This window comes from Fopius arisanus, unplaced genomic scaffold (genome assembly GCF_000806365.1).
Source record: "Fopius arisanus strain USDA-PBARC FA_bdor unplaced genomic scaffold, ASM80636v1 scaffold00193, whole genome shotgun sequence".
Taxonomy (NCBI): Eukaryota; Metazoa; Arthropoda; class Insecta; order Hymenoptera; family Braconidae; genus Fopius; species Fopius arisanus.
Genome location: NW_011887932.1, coordinates 73098 through 83942, shown reverse-complemented (window position 1 = coordinate 83942; position 10845 = coordinate 73098). Strand labels below are relative to the sequence as shown.

At 36.4% G+C, this 10845-nt stretch overlaps 1 long non-coding RNA gene across 1 annotated transcript; it reads left to right on the top strand.

Moving 5' to 3' along the window:
- The first annotated feature begins 308 nt into the window (after nt 1–308).
- Nucleotides 309–4575, top strand: LOC105272499 (uncharacterized). The gene is made up of 3 exons (XR_892778.1): nt 309–384; nt 464–538; nt 4288–4575. It is a non-coding gene; the product is annotated as an uncharacterized lncRNA (long non-coding RNA).
- The last annotated feature ends 6270 nt before the right edge of the window (nt 4576–10845 follow it).

The following is a 10845-nucleotide window of genomic DNA, read 5'->3' as shown; positions in this document are numbered from 1 at the left end:
TCCCTTTTAAAAAAAAGCATGTAACGTTTTTTGTCAGCTTTTTTTGGCGCATAGCTAAGCTGCATATTATATATTACATATTGTATTATTCATATAATATATCCATATATATATTATATTTATATGTATATATATATATATATATATAATATATATTTTAAAATAATATTTATAATAGATATATACAGATATATATGAATTAATAATAATTATATATAGTTAAAAATTCAAGCTGATAAAAAACGTCCTATACGAATGACGGACTATATAGCGTCATATATATCGGCTGTTGTTCTTTGCCGTCAATTGTTTTGTGTGAGTGACATTTTAAGGTAAAGATTTTGTGAAAAATTTTGTCTTTTATCATGAGTTCGCAACGAAATGGTAAGTAATATAGTATATATTATTTTCTTATCTTTTTATATATTATTTTTTCAAATATATATAATTTTCGTTTTTCAAGTTTAGAAGAAGAAAAGGATTATGATTTTACATCATCGGAGGACATCGACGACATCAAAGTCAAAGATTTTTTGGTGTAAGTATTAAAGTGGGTCGGATCAATGCATGGAGAATGAGTGAGTGTGCATGGTGAATGGGAGAGTATATAATAAATGTACGAATGGATTGAAGAATAGATGGATGGATTGGTTGTATTTGAGTGAGTGAAATTAGTAAGTAAGTAATTTATTTATGGGTCGTTTTATATATTTGTATTTCTGATTGGGTGAGTGTACAATAAATATATGGACGGAAAATGAATGACTTAATGGAATAAATGCATTTGGTATTTATCTATGTATGATTTGTGAGTGTATAGACATATAGATGGATGATGATTAAGTATGTAAAATGATTGGGTGAGGGTATGTAGAATGGTGGGTTAGTAAATATGTGAAACATTGAATGAGTGAGTATGTAGATTGGTGGATGTATAGCAAATAAGCAAGTATGTAGTGAGTTGGCTGTATGTGAGTGTATGGATGGATAGATGGATAGAGAGAGTGAATAGATGAGTTAATCAGGGTTTAGGATCAATAGTTTAGAATGAATAGATAGATGTATTAGTTGTAAGTGAGTGTCTGAGATATGACGTAGATGTGTAAATCTAGGTAGGGGTGTAAATGAGTGAGTTAGTGAGTATATAAAAACATTTCTATACATTTTATTATTTTTATTTTAGATGAGTGGGTTAATAACTATATGGATGGATGGATATTGTAGAAGGTTAATGAGTATATGGATAGATGGATGCATGGTGAATGAGTGAGTATATAATAAATGTATGAATGGATTGAACAATAGATGGATGGATTGGTTGTAAGTGAGTGAGTAAGATTAGTAAATATAAGGTGCATAGTGAATGAGAGAGTATATAGATGTATGGATGGATGGTAATGCATTTAATTTATTTATGGTGGTGAAAGAGTGTGTAGATGTATGGACGGATGGTAATGGATTTAATTTGTTTATGGGTGGTTTTACAGTGAGTAAGTATATGAATGGTTTAATTTATTCATCCGCTGTTTTATATATTTTTATTTCTGATTGAGAGAGTGTGCAATAAATGAATTGAATGAGTGAGTATGTGGATTGATGGATGTATAGCGAATAAGCAAGTATGTAGGGAGTTGGCTGTATGGGAGTGTATGGATACATAGATGGATAGATAAAGTGCATAGATAAGTGAGTTAGAGTTTTTACAATAAATAATTTATAGAATATAAATAGAATGATGAAAAAAATAAATGACTGAATGGAATAAATACATTTTGTATTTATCTATGGATGATTTTGTGGGTGTATAGACATATAGATGGATCATGATTAAGTATGTACGATGATGGGTTAGTTCGCATATGAAATTTAGCGAATGAGAGAGTTTGCAGATTGATGAATGTAGATTGAGTGAGGGTATGTATAATGGTGGGTTAATAAATATGTAAAACACTGAATGAATGAATATGTAGATTGATGGATGTATAGTGAATCAGCAAGTATGTAATAAGTTTGCTGTATGTGAGTGTATGGATGGATAGATGGATAGAGTGAATAGATAAGTGAGTCAGGGTTTTACAATAAATAGTTTATAGAATAAATAGAATGAATAGATAGATGGATGAGTTATAAATGAGTAAGTGAGATATTGTAGAATGTTAATGAGTATATGGATAGATGGATGCATCGTGAATGAGTGAGTATATAATAAATGTATAAATGGATTGTACAATAGATGGATGGATTGGTTGTAAGTGAGTGAGTAAAATTAGTAAATATAAGGTGCATAGTGAATGAGAGAGTATGTAGATGTATGGATGGATGGTATGTATTTAATTTATTTATGGTAGTGAAAGAATGTGTAGATGTATGGATGGATGGTAATGCATTTAATTCATTTATGGTGGTGAAAGAGTGTGTAGATGTATGGACGGATGGTAATGGATGTAATTTATTTATTTTATGTATAGGTAGGTGTATAGGTAGGTGTGTAAAAGAGTGAGTTAGTGAGTATATAAAAACATTTCTATACATTTTATTATCTTTATTTTAGAAGAGTGGGTTAATAACTATATGGATGGATAGATGCATGGTGAATGAGCGACTATGTAAATAGATTAATGTATATAGCAGCAAATAGTGACTGTGTGGATGGTTTTATGTAGATGGGAGTGAATAGGATGGAAGTGATTATGTGGATGGTTTAATGTATATGAAATTTATTTATGGATGTGTGAATGGGAAGTTTAGTGAGGGTATATATTGGTAGATTAGTGAGAGTTTAGGTCCATGAATACATGGATTTTGAGTAGGTGGGTGAGAGTTATTAAGGTAAATCATTTGTTGAAGCATGTTGTCAACTTTTTGTACCATTTCTACAGTGAGTTGGTGGGATATGTACGTGAATGAGTGAATATATAATAAATGTATAAATGGATTGTACAATAGATGGATGGATTGGTTGTAAGTGAGTGCGTAAAATTAGTAAATATAAGGTGCATAGTGAATGAGAGAGTATGTAGATGTATGGATGGATGGTATGTATTTAATTTATTTATGGTAGTGAAAGAGTGTGTAGATGTATGGATGGATGGTAATGCATTTAATTCATTTATGGTGGTGAGAGAGAGTGTAGATGTATGGACGGATGGTAATGGATTTAATTTATTTATTTTATACACACACATGATTTTGTGAGTGTATAGACATATAGATGGATGATGATTAAGTATGTAAAATGATGGGTTAGTTCGCATATGAAATTTAGTGAATGAGAAAGTATATAGAGTGATGAATGTGGATTGAGTGAGGGTATGTAGAATGGTGGGTTAGTAAACATGTGAAACCCGAATGAATTATCATCAGAAAAAAGATTTTATATTGATGGACCTGGAGGTTCCGGCAAGACATTTGTCTATATAACATTATGGCATTTACTCATTGATCAAAAAAAAAAAGTCAGCACTATGGCTTTGACTGGAATAGCGGCTACGTTGTTGCCACATGGTAAAACAGTACATTAGTTACTAGGGTTACCGGTTCCATTGTACATCGATTCAACTGCAACAATCAAAAATGGAACAAAAGAAGCAACTATTTTAAAAGAGACCAATGTTTTGATTTGGGATGAAGCGCCTATGGCACCACGATATGCACTAGAAATAATGAATAAACTTTTACATGACATTACGGATAACACATTACCATTTGGAGGAAAAATAGTTATATTGGGTGGAGACTTCAGGCAACTACTTCCATTAAATATCCGTGGTACTCGCAGTGAAACAATAAACTTATCCATCAAATTCAGTTCATTATGGCCTAAATTTAAAATATTCAAATTAACTACCAATATGCGTACACTTCATGCAGAGAAAGAATTTTCGGAATTTTTATTACAAGTTGGTACCGGCAATTTAAATGATGAGCACGATAATATAGAACTACCAACATTTTGTACGTATAATGAAGATATCAATATTGCAAAAGATATCTATAAAGATATACTTGAGATGAAAAAATACAAAGAAGCCTCCAAATATGCAATATTAGCTGCCAGAAATATAGATATTAATGAAATTAATCAACAGGTTGTTGACTTACTCGATGTAAGTACTGAACATATTTATACAAGTGTTGACAGCACAACAAATTGTAAGGAAAATGATGAAATCAACCAAGATTTAGTCCCAGAATACTTAAACACTAATTCTAAGATTTAATATTAATCTTATTAATATTCTGATTACATTCATAATTTTTTATATTTTTTATAATTGATGATTTCAGAATTAATTGACTTATGAAAAAAATTCATGGAGAATACGATCAAAAAAATAAACCAAACTAGACTAAAGAAGCGGCCAAAATACTCAATCATCATCAAAAGAAAAAAAGAGAGAGGATATGTGTACGTGAACGAACAAGAAATGTCTTTATGTCAACTCTGTTCCTATTCTCTTCCGTATTTTCCGTCTGGGTTTTTGAAGAGAATATGGGTTATAAGCCCCTGATAATTGAAAATGATAAATGAAATATACTCATTATTATCATGTATTTCAATTGCTTATAACAGAATCAACATATAATATAAATATAACTATATAACAATCCAATTCTAAATGATTTGTCTACAGTAAGAAAAAAAAATGGTTATATTTATTATGATTGTATTAAAGAAAAAAGCTTAAATTATTGCTTATATAAATTTTTAGACTTTTTTCTTTCTTCTTTTTGAATTTATATATATGTAATATATAATGATAACACCCCATACGTGAACAACTTGGCGCGCATAGCGCGCCATATACGCTAGTTCATATAAAATAATATCAATAACTGTAAAACGGTTTAGATATATATATAGAGCTTTAAGCTCGCTGGTACTGGCAAATGCAATGATGATCGATTCAGTTTTTTCTTCAACAACGATAATTATTACATGTTTTAATCAATAATCTCAAAATATTTCTTTTACAGCTTCTGTCTTCTTTTCTTCACCCCTTAACATGTTGGAGACTAGAACAGAATGAAAAAAAAAATGTTAAATTATATTTGTAGATAGGCATTACCTACAAGTATTTATTTCTTTAGTTGGAAAAATCAATTTTGTTGTTCCTTACCCAATATTATTCCTGGTCAACCCACTCTCTCATTCTCCAGTGCTCCACTCTCTCCTCTCCAGTGCGTGAGTTGCGATATCGAATCACCTCTGTCACTTCTAGAATTGAAAAAAAATATTATTCATCCGATAAAATTATTTTTTTTCTATGATTCAATTGAAATTAATAATAAAATATTACCTCCAAAGCAAACCACATCGTCCCCAGAGTCACTAGCCATCTCCCACTCCTCTGCCTGTTCAATGATCCCCACTGCACTACCATAACCATCAGCATCAACTGAGCCTTCACCATCAATCCACTCCTCACCCTGCCACCCACGCTGTTCAACAACTCCCATAGCATCATGATCATCGTCATCATCATCTCGGCATAGCTCACCCCCATCCACGAGCATCAAAGCATTCAGCGGTTTGTGGACCCCCTCCTCTCCCTGCTTCTCCTCCTCCTCCTCCTCCACCTTGATTTTTCCACCCCCTTGCAGTCCATCGATTTCCTCACAGTCAACCCTATTCATCAATGAAAATGGTTCACCAATGGCTACCGACTGATCCAATGAATGGTTAGGGTTCTCTTCCAGCTTGAATTCCTCCACCTCGATCATGTCATCTTCAATTCTTTCAATAGACCCCGCAACCTCACCCAACCCCTCTCCAGAACGATAATTTTCAACAACATCAGGGTTGTAATATGCCTCAGCATCGTTGTCGATTTTTTCGTCTGTTACTTCGTCTTCTTTTATCTCCACTTTTACCTCCTCAACTCTCTCACTCATCTTCTCATCACTGGATGCAACCACCGCTTCTCCTTTCGTCTCCTGAACCTCATACTGGTAGAATCCAATATCCATCTCGCTTTATACAATTTTGTTACAGGATGAAGACTGTTCATCTGTCACCTCACACCAATACTCATATTCCCTCTGTTTGATCAATTTAGTATGAATACCAATGATAGTGATGTAGATCTCACTCACAAATTCACTCCAATGTCGTACGATGATCGACTTGATCATATGAGCAAATGCCTTCCCCCTAAGGTGTTTCATCCACTGCACTGAACACCGAACTTCCACTGGTTTCCAAAATCTCACAATCATCCCCTTGTCATCTCTGTAGCTCTTAAGGCTGTGACGAAATTCCAGGCGAATCCGTTACCTGTATTCCCGTAGGGTAACTACCTAGGTTAAGGGCGAGAGAGAATCGCGAAAATTTAATAAAAATTACCTGCTACCTTAGTTAACTCGCGAAAAGCTACCTGCTACCTTAGTCAAACTCGCAACAGCTACCTGCTACCTTAGTAAAAATCGTAACAGTTACCGGCTACCTTAGTTATACTCGCGAAAAGCTCCCTGCTACCTCGGTAAAACTCGCAAAAGCTACCTGCTACCTAAATATAATCCGGGGAAAAGCTACCTGAATAATCCCCGAGTAACTAGCTACCTGCTACCTATTCTCCTCTCGGAGACAGCTACCTGATACCGTCTCTGATTTCCCCCAGGCTCGCGACGCTAAAATGATCCTTAAAGTAGTAAGTAGAAACAGCATTGGAATCCCTACAGTTTAGATGAACCCTGATAAAAATTCGGTTACAGTTATCGATTAGGAAATAGTCTAAATTCCCCTTAAATCCTCCATATAAGAGTTGAGAATAGTCGGCGCGAAATCGGGTTAAGGGCCGGGGACTATCGAGAAAAATTAGCCGATATACTGTGCTTCCGGTAGTCCCTGAAACCCTTTTTGGGCTAATTGAGTAGGACAACCCATCGGTTAGGTTGAGACACCTACGCTCCCTTGGTTGTGAGAGGGTTGGGGTAATCTTCAGTTTAGTACGGGTGGAAGGCCATGTGAGCGAACATAGCTCTCTCGCTTGCATGGATTGCCAAGAGCTTTACAGTTTAGAAAATTTCGGTTGAGTTACGGTTATAGAAAATGTAGGTTTAGTTATAGTTACAGATAAATTAGGATTAGTTAGTTTCGTTAGAAGATCCCTCTCTGGAGAGGGTCCCTACCGGATTAGCTACCTGACAATAGGCATAAGACGGGACAAAAAATCCGCTCCCCCAAAATCTCGCTCAAAACCCCTTGAAAAACTTTATTTCGGCTAAAAACCGGTTAGCATGGTTAATAGAACCCCAGAGTAATAGAAACTAACAATAATATTAATATACAGTAGTAAAAGCACAAAACCCCAATTTTAAATTTGAATTTGTTACGCGCCGCGAGCTGGAAAAACTAGAAGGTACCACTAGTTCCGTAGGTAACCATGCGCGCCGCCACCGGACGGGCAGCCTCGAGGAAAAACCCCCACCACGCGCAACAAGTTCGAACGGAACCATGCGACCGGCCGGCGTTAGTTTCCCACGGGCCGTTACGATAACCACGTGTGTGCCAGAAATTTCGTACGTTAGACGACACCACACTCCTGCCCCAGAGTATCTGCACCTCTAAAACTGCATTTCCGAGACTCCACGAGTACCCTGGTAAGTACCCGTGTGCTTAAATAAGTGTTAATGAGTGCGGGAAGTGTGATTTTCGCGTAATTAGGTGTCGCGGGCACGAAAATTTGCAAATGGCGTCGCTACCTCGCGATATGACGCCATACGGGAAACTCACGGTTGAGAAAGCCAAAAAGGCCTCTCTCAACGGCTACCTATGCTCCCTAATGCTCCCTGATGCTCCCTCGTGTTAACCAAAAGCTAGTTAATCATTTTAAACCGGTTTTAGGAATTAATTTCGCCACGAAAAGGCGAAATATACGGGATGAAGCATTCCACGCGGCTCGGAATACCCCTCTCCCATGCTACCTTTGACTGCCTATTTTCTACGCTCTCTAGTACTAATTTTTCGATCCCTGCTACCTACTTTATTGGGTTTTCCAGGCTCACCCGAAGAGCTCAGGAAAAGACCCCGCTACCTGATAATTTTAGCTACCTTTACCGGGTTTATTTTTGCTACATGGACTTGAACTTAATTGCTGCCTTTTAGTAAAAATTTATCGTTAACCTTCCATTCAATTTATTGCTACTTTTGCAGTGAAAATTTTATCGCTACCTTTTATTAAAAACTTTCGGCTACCTTCGCGAGGCTGGATCGATTTCTCTGGGTGATGCAATAATGCTCCCCGAGACGTAATTGTCCGCCATTTTGTGGATTCCGGTTGGGCATGGGGACGCTATCTCTTAGTTAATTAATTTTCATGGTTGGCATCCACAAAGCTATCATGCTACCTCTCGCGAATTAGGATTACTTTTATATGGTTACGCAATTAATTAACCAATTAATCCGATTACTTATTGGCCGTCTCGGAGACGCCATCGGGTATATAATTTATTAATTCGTTAGGGAAGTAATCCGTTGATTAATTAATAGGTTGCCATTCAGGCCGATAAAACCATTGAGTCAATAATTGATCCCTCAATGATTAAACGGGGAAATCTTCGGTACGGCTATCTGCCCCGGCACGGTGGTTGATTTAGCCCGTGACCGAGGAAGTTTATACCAAACCCCTAAATTACGCTACCTAAAGAGGAGAATAAGCTCCCTATACCTTCCCCAGGGTCTGAGGCCCTTTCCGTAATTTTCAATATTTCGATTTGCTACCTGTACGGATATTTACCCTGCGGACCCTATTGATTTAGATAATCGGTATTGAGTAGGCTACCTAACCGGGAAAACACGTTACCTAAGGGCTCCCTACCTCGGAGGACCCAAACGCTACCTTGAAATTTTATTACACCCCCGACGTGGTAGTGGCCCCGTAGGTAAAACAGATTTTTGGTTAGAGACCCCGATTCCTCTACCAAAGCCCCGGACAACGCTACCTAACGCGGGAACTAAGCTACCTAATGACCCCTATACCTGCGGCCCATTTCCGCTACCGAAATAATCATCACGCTACCTCAACCGCTACATAACCGACAAATATTCCTGGTTTAAGAAATTAGTCAGAAACGGGCCACTAGATTGAATAAAATCGTTACCGAACGATGAAATAATGCTACCTAATAGAATTTGTACCTTAGCAACTGATCGGTAGGAATTATAAGGTCGTATCTCTCTCTCTCGCTCGAACCCGATTAGACTCCCCTGCAGTTTCCTATCTTTCCCACCTGAATAACATAAGTAATTTAATAAAATCAAAAGCCGTTCTCTCTTCAGTGCTGCGTTATAACATTCCCATTTATTATGGTTCCCTGGATATTTTATTAAAAGGCTAAATCTTTCTCTTTTGGGCGAATGCCGGTCATATGAAAAATGTAGACTGAGCAGTCTATATTAATTATAAGTTCCCTAATAGATAATATTTATTTTTGTTCTCTGGTCAGTAGTGGAACAAGTAAGGATATTTCCGACTGGTTTTTATTTTTCCTACCCGAATCCCCGTCCCTATAAATACCCAAATAGTTTAGTTCAGGTTCTTGATCGTATTTCGAATTTTGGATAATTGATGCTCTCGTCCACGAATCCACCTCTCTCTCCACGACCCACACACTGAGCAACCGAGCAGTCCCGTACCCTCGTACCTCCACGATTCTAGGTTTAGCTTCTGTTGATAGGAAATTCTGGGATGATCAGTGAAAAATTGAGTTTTGAATACGGTTAGAGTTACGGTTGCGGTTTGTCGATTCCGCGTAGCTAAAAATCGGCTGGCGCCCTAAACACATTTTTAAGGATTGGAATGAGCTGCTGATCACCCCCGGAGCTTTGTTTAGATTTTTATGGTTTTGTCGTTCCAGAGTCGTCGGGATTGCGAGAACGAAGGTAATGGTTTTGGCCGCGTTGTAGGATATCGATAGAATTGGGTTAGGGTTTTGAGTATTCGCTGAGGCCATAGAGGAAAAATCATTAGAAGGCGTATAAGACCATATTTTTCCTGACTTCTCATTTTTTTTCAATTTTTTTTAACTGCAATCGGAACAGAACTAACGTCTCGTCTCCAAAATCGGCGAGCACACTGATTTGGGCATTGTGGGGATCAACTGCTCTTTATATTAGCTATCAATGTTTATATTTTAGGTGTGACAAGGATATGGGGTCATATTGCTGTCTTTATTCACCTCATGGTTTGAAATGGGGTTGAGAACATTCGCGAATGATCTGGATATTTCTTTCATTTGGGGTGAGGGAAAAAATCTTAATCACATCTCTCTCAGTCTATCTCTTCCATCGGATCAAATATCTCTGATAATTTGGATGGTGATAGACCATTATTTTTCAATCTGTGGAAGAAATTGGGGGGCATTATGAATACTACCTCTCAGTCTCTTCCGGTGAGAATCAGATGACAAGAGTAATGATAATTCCGTTTGAAAAAAAAAATGAATTGTTCTTGAATGGATGAATTTTTATAGATTGATATGAGTGAATACAGAATTTAAAAATTTCTGGGTAGAATATCCTCACATTCACACATCGAATATTTAATGACTCATATTTCGGAAATAATATACTTATTGGATAAAGTTGTAGGAGCAAATATCCTTAATTTATGGAAGGATAGTTTTTTCTCCATAACCATTTTCATTTATATTAATAATTTAGTGAGAAAATGAGTATGGGAAAATTAATAAATTTTTTTATTTTTATTTCAAAGCTTCATTTGACAATCACCACTTCTCCCCTCATTTCAATAATGTGGACTGCTACACTAAAGTGGATATAGGGATTTATTTATTAAAGTCGAGATTTTATGAATTTGAGTCTTATCATATTTTATTATGTCA